General features: G+C 35.5%; 1 protein-coding gene across 16 annotated transcripts in view; it reads left to right on the top strand.

Annotated features, from left to right (window-relative positions):
• MLLT10 (MLLT10 histone lysine methyltransferase DOT1L cofactor) overlaps positions 1–11,560 on the top strand; it is a 257,846-nt gene that overhangs the window by 99,261 nt on the left and 147,025 nt on the right. The gene's annotated exons all lie outside the window — the stretch shown is intronic.

The following is an 11,560-nucleotide window of genomic DNA, read 5'->3' as shown; positions in this document are numbered from 1 at the left end:
TACAAAACAAACAAACAAAATTATATTACCTTTTATACTAAACCTAGGTATTTAGGATTCTTACATTTACATGGCATTTTAATCCTTATAGATTTGTCCTTTAAGAATTACTGACCTATGTTCTTTCAGACATATATGAATTAATCGTTATTCGGTATAACATTCATTACTATATCATACATCCTTTCTTAAAAAAAAATTCTGTTACAGTATACTATTTGCCCCTCTTCCCTTCCCAAATTATTTTTTGCCCCCAAGATAGGATTTTTGTTGTTACCTTTTTAAAAAGTTATAGTTAATGTTTGCTTTTTTCTCTGTCTCTTTCTTGACTTAGTGTATACATATTATTGTTTCATTCTCTTTTACGTGATAGATGATTTTTCTATTGCCCAATGTGCCTTTAAGTAGCGTTATCATTTAACTGAAGGTCCCTGTTGATGTATTCCATCTTTGGGATGAGTATCACTGCAGCTGATAATAAAGTTTCAGATATTTTTGTTAAATGTTTGTAATGTAGATTATTAGTATTTATTTAAAAAAATTGAAAATACAGAAAAAGAAGTTGAAAAATGCAAGACAAAAATCTTTCTAAATATTTATTCCCATTCAGATCCTTCTGGATTTTTTGGTGTATATTTTTACATATACTATATATACCTGTAAAAAATTTGGATCATATTGCTTATATTGTTTTGTCTGTTTTTGAAACTTATTAATCCTGAACCTCTCTTTGTGTCAGTAAATTATGTTTTTGCCATTATTTTTAATGGATACTCAGCATGTAATACAGAGCGTTATTAGTTTCAATAAACTGGAATTTAATTAAGTAACTCCTTTTTGTTGAAGGGCCTCATTTGGTGTTTGGCATGTACATACCAACAGAATCTCTTTGTAGAGGGGGTGGCGTTTTGGAGGCTTCAATTAATCTATTGTGTGAAATTGTCCTCTAAAATGCTCTTTCTAATTTATACTACATTAGTAATATGTGAGATCACTCATAACCTTATATCCTGTTACGTGCACTGTGTATTACCATTGAAACAATCTTTGCTATTCTTTTAGTGAAAAATATTACAATATTTGAATGATTTTTTTTTGAGTACTGGTAAGGTTAAACATTTTAAAGTATTTTTAAAGGTTATTCATGTTTGTTAATTGATCTTGAAGATTTGGTTAATTTTAATATTGTAATGTTTTTATTTTCTCTTACAAAGTGCTTTTTATATTAGAGATATTATTTTATATTGTATACTTGCTGCATATGCTTTTGCACATAATGTAACATTTGCTTTTTAGATTTCATTGTGTCTTAATGTTTTTCGTTGTTTTTGGTATTCTTGCAGGTTAATTTTTTTAGTTTAGAAGTTTAAAATTTAAAAAATTTACACAACTACTCTTTATTGTTTCTTTCTTTGATGCCATACAAAGAAAATCTTTCTCTACACTGATATATATTTTTTAGTACTTTCATAGTTCAATTTTAAAAAATACTTGTTTTTCCTTTCAATTTTGAAATAATTTCAAACCTAATACAAAGGTTGCATTAATAAAAGACCTCTTCCTCCCCTCAACCATTGGAGAGTAATTTATCAGTACTGACGCCCTGAATGCTTTAGTATGTATTTCCTATAGAAAAGGACTTTCTTCTACATAACCAGAATATAGCCATCAAAATCAGGAAATTAACATTATGCATTATTACTGCCTAGTCCATGGACTTCATCATTATTTACCTAATTTTCATTCTTGTTCCCCAATTTTCCCGATACTGTCTTTTATAGCAAAAAGATCACAGGTTGCATTTTGTTTTTAGGTCTCTTTTAATCTCATATAGTAACTCAGTCTTTCCCTGACTTTCATAACTTCGATGCTTATGAAGATTACAGGCCAGTGGTTTTGTGGAATTCCCCTTTTTTTGGACTTTTCTGATGTTTCCTCATGATTAAATTCAGGTTATGTGTTTCTGGCAGGACTGTCACAGAAGTCATGCTGTGTTCTGCTCACTGCATCCTGTCAGTTGGTACATGATTTCAGATTTTCCCTTTATTGGTGATGTTACCTTGATTACTTGGTTAAGGTGATGTCTGCAACGTTTCTTCACTGGGAGGTTAATCTTTTTTCTCTTTATAATAAGCATTTTGTGGGGATGTGCTTTGAATGCAAACATCCTGTTCCTTGTGCCTTTTACCCAGTAATTTTAGCATCTCTTGTTTTTTCTTGCTTAATTTATTACTGTGATCGATGGCAAGTGGTGGTTTTCTAATTCCATTATTTCTTTTACCTTCATCAGTTGGCATTCCACTTTGAGGAGAAACTTTCTTCATTCCCCAATTATTTATATTAGTATGGACTAAATGGACTTACATGTTACCGTTTTATTTTAATGGGTCATTCCCAATTCCTGTCATTTATTTTGATGCTCATTTGTCTCAGGTTTGACAGGTGGGACTTTTTCAAGCCAGCTTCTGTGTCTTTTGACATGTTTTTGTCCTTCTGTGAACACTTCTTTACTTCTGACACAACAGTATGTTCCAGGCACATCTTGTATCATTCCTGCCCTGGCCCTAGAATCACCCTCTCTCCAAGGAGCCTTGATTCCTTTTAGGTGAGATGGTGTTTAGAAACCAAAGTAGGCACCAGGTGTGCTCACTGTTAGTGAGATATTACTGTCTCATTAACTGAGATAATGTTCTCGCTGGGGATTGCTAGGAATTATATGCGTGTGTATAGATCCAGAGATAACACCTTCACATCTATATTTTTTCTATACTTAACTCTATATATTGAAGACTATGAGGTCACAATGATATTTCTGATTTAATATATGGATATATATGCATACACACATATTTATATGTATATCTGTATCTATCCAGAGAGAACCATAAATGCTTAGTAATTTCTCCAAATCTAATTCAACAACACAGGGTTCCTTCTCATTTTTTCTTTCCATATTTATGACCCTTGTGCCAGACGGTGAGAAACATGACTCCTGTTATCCTCAGTACATTTACTTATTTGGTCAGTCTCTTGTGTATAAACAGATCTGTTGCTGCCATCCCCCAATGCAGAGGTCATCCTAACCTTGTTCAGGCTCCGTACCTCACTCTGGGTTGTTGCTGCTTCCCTGCATGGCTGCCTTTTTCACCATTTTTGGGATTTGACACTCAGCTTCAGTCCACTACTACCCTTTTCCCCCTCCACGGTTGGTCTCTTTGTGTTGCTCAGGTCTGACACCTCACTCTGACACTACCTCCATGCTTACCCCCAACATTGTCATGGAAGCCAATTTTACTGGGGCTCTGACACTTGTGTTGGACTGCCCACTCCACCCAGCATGGATGCTACCATGCTTGGCCCCAGCTTATGGCTTTAAGACTAAAGTATTCAAGGAGTAAGGGAGGGAGGGGAGAAGGAATAATGAGTTATTTAGATTTTAATCTTTTATCCATTTAGAGTTAATTTCAAAAATGGTGAGATAATGTGTCTAATGTTTCCCCTCCCACATGGTTAGTCAACTTTTTCAACACTGTTGTTGAGTAATCTATGTTTTGTACAGTGACTTGAAATACTGTTTGAATCACTATTAAATTCTTGGGTATTTGTGACATATTTTTCTGTTCTATTGATGCATCTGTCTATTCTTATCCTGGTACCACAACTATTTTAAATTATTATGGCTTTACATATGTCTTATTACATGGAGGAACAAATATTGTCATGTATTTATATTTCCAGATGAACATTAGGACTAACAAATACAATTTTGATTATGCTGGCATTGCAATGAAATCTTATTGTCGGGGGAAGAATTGATTTTTTTTTACAACATTGAATCTTGCCTTCCAGAAACATGTGTTGCTCCATTCATCAAGTTTGTTTTTTCTTTCCTTTTTGTAGTTTTCCTTATATGTGATTGTGATATAGGTTTTGGATTTTTTTAATTGTTGACTTGTTTTGTATAGTTAACCTTAAAACCTTAATAATATTCTGTTCATGAATGTTCAGTATGGCTAATCGGGGCATCTAATTTTGAAATGATACAAATAACTGGAAAATTGATTTTTGAGTTTTGGAACACATCAGTCCTTAATGGGTGGTGGTAAAGGATAATTTTGAGAACATTTATTAAAGTATTGGGCACTTACTATGAACCTACTTTCTATCAAGCATTGTGCTAGACAGTAGGAGTTCAGAGATTCATAAAACGTAGGATTTTTCTCCGTGTGATACTCTCAGTTAGAAAGATTGTCAAGTAAATATATAATCTATGAAAATAATAATAATATATATTATAAATAATAATAAAAAGTCTGAATGGGTGTTATGGAACATAATGAAAGGAAGGATTATATTTGCCTAAGGAATTGAGTAAGGCATACAAAGATATAAGGGTTTTGCAGAATAACTAAGAGTTTGACCTGTGGGAAAAAAGGATCAAATAATAATTCCAGACAGAGAAAGTAACATCAACTAGGGTAGTAGGGTAGTAGAGGCATAGGGGACATAGTAGGTAGTTCAGAAAATAATACACAATCCTGTGTGGGCCTGGAACATGGTGGCATTTAGAAAAAAATAAAAGGAAATTTTGTGAGTGATAGGAAAGGAAAATTTTTAGAATATTTGTATAGCATAACTAAATTGCAGAGAATTCACTTTATTGACCTGTTAAGTTCTTATATTTTCTACATGTCGTTAAATGTGTAATGGCCAGTTTTTGTACCGTTTGTCATCAGATTCTTGTTTTTAATTTTTGATCTTTCATATTTTCTTATATCAATTCCTCATTTCACTGACATATACATTTTGTTAATGAACATGATGAGTGGCATATGTTACCTTTAAGTTACCTTTTAATAATTTTTAAGAAATGTGAAGATTAGGGCAACATAGAGGATTTGTGAACTTTTTTGAGGTGGAAGCGTGTGTTCTTCAGAGTCAAGAGAGCATTTATTTTAGAAAGCTACAATTTCCGTAGAGAACAGTTGCCAGATGATGTATATATATATCCTATATATATCCTTTTGAATATATCCTTTTGAATATTTATTGAATGTTCATGAAGAAATGAGAGTTTATAAGTATAGGAAGGATCATAATAGAGCAAAGAAAGAAACAAATGAAAAACACCATGAAACATGGTGTCGTTGAATTGTAAAGCTTAAAGATAGAGGAAAACTTAAGAGACTGCTAGCCCAACTTGTCTTCAGCTTTTTGAAAAAGGAATAGTGGTAGATAGCTATTAAGAGACGTTTTTATCAATGTGTTTAGCATCTGGGTGAAAAAGTTTGAAAGTACTAAATATTCTCTCTGACTTTTAGGACTCATGTTAGTGCCTTTTAAAAAACTAGGTTTCAGACAGTGGAGCTAAACATTCCGCGTATCCATCCATTCATCTGGCCACCGTTCATGGCGTGTCTTATTATATGTCCCAGGCACTGTGGGAAGCATGAGGAATGCGTAGAGCTCCTATATGTGGGATAGACACACATAAATCAGGATTGTTAAACGATGGAGGTTGTGCAAGGATTTTAGAGCACAGAGAGTGTTCGCTTAACCAAGTCTAACAGAGCTGAAGAACGAGAGGGAAGGTGTCTTAGAAGAGGTTACAACTTCTCTGAATTTTAAAGAGCAAGAGGCCTCCAGGTGCTGGCAGTGAGGGGAGGAGAAAGGAGGGAGTGCATGAGTGGCTATTAGTTTTACAGACTGACAGCAAAAGCTTTGAAGTGGGAAAAAGCAGGGAGGATAAAGGGGGAGGAAAGAGGGGATGGTGGTGAGGGAGAAAGGCAGTATTGCCAGGACTTTGAATGTGATACAGGGAACGCTGAGAGAGGTTGTCAAGGACCAGATTTTCAGGGGCCTCATATATCATGTTAAGGAGCTTGAATTTTATCTCTATTGAAGGGGTTTTATACTTGAGAGGGAAATGCTCAGGTCTGCCTTTCTAATGGATGATGAAAGGAGGATTGGGAGAGAGAGGATAGGAAAGACAGTAGTGACATAGAAACTATTTAGAGTTTTGCAGTGTCCCGGAGAGGTAATAATGAGGAGCCTGAAGTAGGAGAGTAGTAGGAATGAAGAAGGGACAGAGACATTTAGGTAATATATAAGAGGTTTGATTGACTGAACTTGGTGATCAGTTTATGTGACACAGAAGATGAGGAAGAAAATTCAGAATGGCTTTTCAGTTTCAAGAAGATACGGACTAGGCGCATCATCACCACCTGAGCTAGAGTATCTATACAGGAGTCAAGTTAATTGACTCATTGCTTAGAACAAAGGCACTAAGTTTTAAATTGTTGGCATATGTTGGTGGGACTTATTACTTTGTTTCTAAAACAAGTCTTGGGTCTACAAGTTGTTAGCTAGCATATATTAATTAATATGATAATAAGGCTCCAAGATATAATTCTCGTTTCTGGTGAAGCACTGAGTATTTGCTTTTATGTATATCTAATGTTCATTTGTTTTGGCACTTTATCCTAGTTACTCAATTGAATGCTTAGATTCTTTTTTTCTTTTCTGGACAGTTGAATCATGTGGAAAAGCAAAACAATCTTGTAACTGTAACTACCGAAAAATCCTTTTGCCCTTTTTTGTTACCTCAGCTGATCCTCACTTTGAATCCCCTAGTTGGCTTCTATCTGTTGTCTTTGCCTCCCTCCCTCTCCTCAATACGCACATGTACACATTCTGCTGTATCTGCTGCTGTTTCTCTTTTTCTCAGGGAATAGTAAATTGTTTTTCATAATATTGTCCTTTGTGTGTTTTGTACTTCTGTGTTCAACTTAACTTCTAATTGCCTTTTTTCTCTCAACTCCGAGGCTCAGAAGCTGTTTTATTAAATGGGGTTTACTGAGGACTGTGGACGAATGGCGGTATAATTTCCTTCGTTGTTATTTCTTTGCTCCTCTTACTTCCAAAGGTAGCATTGCAATCTAAACTTCTGGAAATGACAATACACAGTGGTTAACTTAAAATTGTTCAGGGGATTAAACTCTGTAATCTCACCAGTGTACAGATTGCCTCTATCAGTTTTTTCTCTTCTTCACTTGGTGTCTTGGGTAGATGATAGATGTGTATGTAATAACCTGCTAAGTATAATTGATTAAAAGATAAGATTTTATAAGAACTCATATTTAAAGGGAAATCACATTGCTAGGCAATATGATATTAAGGCAAGTCAAATTTGACACATTTGGTTATTTCAAAGAAACAGTCTTGTAACGGGATTAGATTTAAGACCAAAGACTTTATTGTAGTCAGAAATTAAATTTGCTAAAATTAGCTAAACTACAAATGGGGTTGGCTGAAAGGGTCAGAGAATGAATACTGTCCATTCCATCTTTGATGAGGGTCCTACATGTCTCTTTTCTCTTCTGTCCATAGTCTGTTTCTGCTTCCACGTAATCTCTAATTTTGTTTCCCATTTTATGTGAGTTCCCAATAGATAACTGACTCTGTTCCAGTTCTAAATTTCTAACATCAACTCTGGTATAGGCACCTGGGTTTAGAAACCAGGAAAACTGGCTTTTCACCTAGAAGAACATGGGTGCCTAGATACAACTCCTTCATTAGAAATTGAGTATAGAGGACAGTTTCTACAAAAGAGATATGAGTTATCTAGGTTGTCTTCTTTACCCTCCTGTCCCCTGAATGTTCCATTTAAACAGCTGTAAAAAAGCCTGTAAACTGTTCTGGATGTACATATATACTGATTCTTTGATTTTAATAAAATAGTGTTCTGCATAAACTTGAGAATCTCTCATTTTTTTTTTTGCAATAAATTAAAAGCATATTTAATAATTCAGAAGGGAGTTTTTTGGCAACTTTTAAAAGAAGTGATTTGAGGTTACTTGATGAGTTCTTGAGAAACAGATCCAGGGATAACTGTATGTTGGAACTTCTTTTTCCTCATTATATAACATTAGCATGTTGAATTAGGGCATAAATTAATGACCTACTCTACTTCATCTTGAAATAATCTGCCTAAAATTGAGTAAACTGGGATTTGTGTAAGTTGTTTGATTTTAAAACAGTAAGTCATAGCAAGTCAGCCCTGGTGGTCTAGTAGTGAAGAATCAGCACTCTTGGGGCCGGCCTAGTGGCATAGTGGTTAAGTTCGCATGCTCTGCTTCGGTGGCCCAGGGTTTGCTGGTTTGCGTCCTGGGCATAGACCTACACACTGCTCATCAAGCCATGCTAAGCCGTGCTGTGGCAGCATCCCACTTACAAAATAGAGGAAGATTGGCACAGATGTTAGCTCAGTGACAATCTTCCTCAAGCAAAAAGAGGAAGATTGGCACCAGATGTTAGCTGAGGGCCAATCTTCCTCACATACACACACAAAAGCACATCCGATGCTTCAACTCTGTGGCCTAGGTTCATTTCCTAGTCAGGGAACCATCTGTCATTGTCATACCATGGCGACTGCATGTTTCTGTTATTCTACAAGCTCTGCCACCAGTATTTCCAATACCAGCAGGGTCATCCGTGGTGGACAGGTTTCATCAGAGCTTCCAGACTAAGACAGACTAGGAAGAAGGACCTGGCCACCCACTTCTGAAAAAATTGGCCGTGAAAACCCTGTGAATAGGAGTGGAACATTGTCTGATAGAACTCTGGAAGGTGAGAGGATGGCTCAGAAAGACCGGGAAGGGTTGCACACAGGGTCACTAGGAGTTGGAATTGACTTGATAGCATTAGCAGTAAAGTTTTAGCAAAGTGGTTACCAGGGAGACATACTTTGAAGGCTTGTCAGATTTTTTCAAACTAGTGTTCTTTACCCTTTTTTGGTCTTCAGGATTCTGATAAAACATAAGAAGTCTTTCCCCAGAATAATATCCACCCCAAATATGATATAAAATATTTTATGTATAGTTTGATCATAGGAATATCCCTTGATAGACTCTCAAACTGTGCTTCCCAGTCATGATGAGAGGATTACCAAATTTTAGATCACATCAAATAATAAATAATTTAATATTTGATTTATTTAAAAAATGCATTTTAAATTAAACGTGTAAACATGTTTTTAATATTTCGGCATATTTTTTTCTGTTTTTTGATCCATAAGTAAGAAAAAAGTTATACCAAATATACAGATTTTATTCCTGGCTTGTTACTTAATTTTTAGTACCTCTGTTTTATTTGTGATATAATTTGCTTAACCATTCACATATTACTAAAGGTTGAGGTTGCATCCAGCTTTTTTCCTGTGCTTTGGATTATTCTCTTTGGCTAGAAATCTAGAATTAGAATTATTGTGTCATAGACTATACCTGTTTCTAAAATTCTGATAATATTGCCTCATTGTTTCCCCAATTTATATAGATAGTTTATGAAAATGACATTTTCACCATACTATTGCCTATACTGTTATTGTTTTTAATATTTGTTAATTTGATAATCGAAAAATGATATCCAGTTATTTTAATTTTCATTTGTTTGATTACTTGTCAGGTCACAGAATGGTATTTCTTCTTGTGAATTTTCTGTGTTTTTTGCCTATTTATCTCTTAAACTTAGGTTTTTTAAAGTTATGAACTCTTTAAATAATGATACTAAATTTTTGCTTGTATATACCACAAGTATTTTTCTACTTTGCCTTTTAGTTTTAGTTACTTAAAGAAAATACTCATAGATTCACAATTATGCTTTATAGGTTTTTTGGGGGGAGCGAATATCAGATATACAGGGTGATTAAAAAATTGAATCTTTTGGGGCTGGCCTCGTGGCCGAGTGGTTAAGTTCGCACGCTCCGCTGCAGGCGGCCCAGTGTTTCATTGGTTCAAATCCTGGGCGCTGACATGGCACTGCTCATCAAACCACGCTGAGGCGGCGTCCCACATGCCACAACTAGAAGGACCCACAATGAAGAATACACAACTATGTACCCGGGGGGCTTTGGGGAGAAAAAGGAAAAAAAAATAAAATCTTTAAAAAAAAATTGAATCTTTTGAGAGTAATTAGGTTATGTAGGGATATACAGGATGTACCAAATTATAGTATTATTCTTTTTTCCTTGCACTTGTAATGCAGAGATAATTCTCTGTGTGAACAAGTCTCTACACATAAGCACAGAGCAGCTATATAGGACTAAGGAAGTTGTTATAGATCACATTCGCATTGCCATTCTGCAGAGTTCTAGGAAATTGACAGAGAAATAGCTGCAACCCGTACTCTGGCTCATTCTCCATGGGTGGCTAAAGTCTGATATTTTCTGCATGCTGTAAGTGAGACATATAAGGCAAGATGATACAACTTCTCCCGCAGTTTTCAAAGTTATGTGGAAGATGAAAATCACTTTGTTCGTTGTCAAAGGCTCTTTTAAGGAAGGGAATCCAGTTGCCATAATGGTTACATCTGTAGCATTAAAAACCAAAACGCTGAAATTAAACCTGTAAGGATTGTCAGAAGTTAATGTCTTTTGTGCTGTAATACACACAGGCTTCATTCCTTTTGATGAAGAAAGTAGTGGTTAAATCACATATCTGGATATGTTGACAGAGTGGTTTTTCTCACAGCTGTGGGAAAGACTGACACCTATTATAGCAAGCTAGGCCTCTGCTTTCGTCCATCCTGCAGCATGGGGGTTTCTTCGTGGTCATCTTCTGTACTGCTGGATTAGGCAGTCTGTTCTGTCAAAAAGTTTTTTCTCAGGCAAATTTATGTTGAATGCAAGGTAAAATTTATTAATTTGTTAGAGAGGGAAACGGCAAGATGACAATGGAATGTGCAGGTTCACAGAGGGAGACGGAAATGGAGGGGTTATGTAGGTTGGGAGACAGCTTACATCAGTATTTTAAAAGTAACAAAATTTGAAATTTTGTTTCACAGTCATATGAATATCAAGTCTAGATTTGTAATTACAAGGAGTGATAGGATGATCAGAGGTGCCAGAGACAAGCAAAACCAAGGCATCTAAGGAGAAGATGATAGGGATACATTTTGGATCTGAAAGTGGAATAATGAGGTTTTATCCCCCAACAGTCACTTTCAGCAGTGGCAGGTAATAGAAAAGCAAGAAAGTGGTGTCAAATAGCAGCAGAGCAGCTAGCAACAAGTTCTAATTTTGAAGGGTACTGCTGCTGGTAGGGATTTTTCTCAAGCTACAAAGTTGTAGAGTACACAGTTTGCCATTTTTTTGTGTTCCATTATACGTCAATTTTTTTCCTCTGAAAGTCCAAAGCATCAACCTGCTCTGACTTGTGACCACCCAAATTCCCAGATAACACACCATGTGACCTCTTTTTTAGGGCATAAGTTAAGTGCCCTTTGTATCTACCCCCTTTTCCCCACAATGATGAGGAAACAAAGGAATGTATCTTAGCTGCAAAAAAGCCTGGGTTGAAGTAGGCTACTGGATTGGTGCGCTATGACACTAAGGGCATATAGTTCTCTATAAGAGTATAAAAATAACTTGGATGTTTTCTTTACAAATTAGTTTTAAGTTTTCAAAAGTATTGAGTAGTTTTTTGTCTGACCTCATTTTCATTGGGTTTTCTTCACATAAACGTTTGAGCGGGTTTTTTTTCCTTTATGTAACTGTTTTCCCCCA

The sequence above is a fragment of the Equus quagga genome, chromosome 12, assembly GCF_021613505.1.
Source record: "Equus quagga isolate Etosha38 chromosome 12, UCLA_HA_Equagga_1.0, whole genome shotgun sequence".
In the NCBI taxonomy this organism is placed as follows: domain Eukaryota; kingdom Metazoa; phylum Chordata; class Mammalia; order Perissodactyla; family Equidae; genus Equus; species Equus quagga.
Note: the sequence above shows the minus strand (reverse complement) of the source record. Positions and strands in the feature narration are given on the sequence as shown.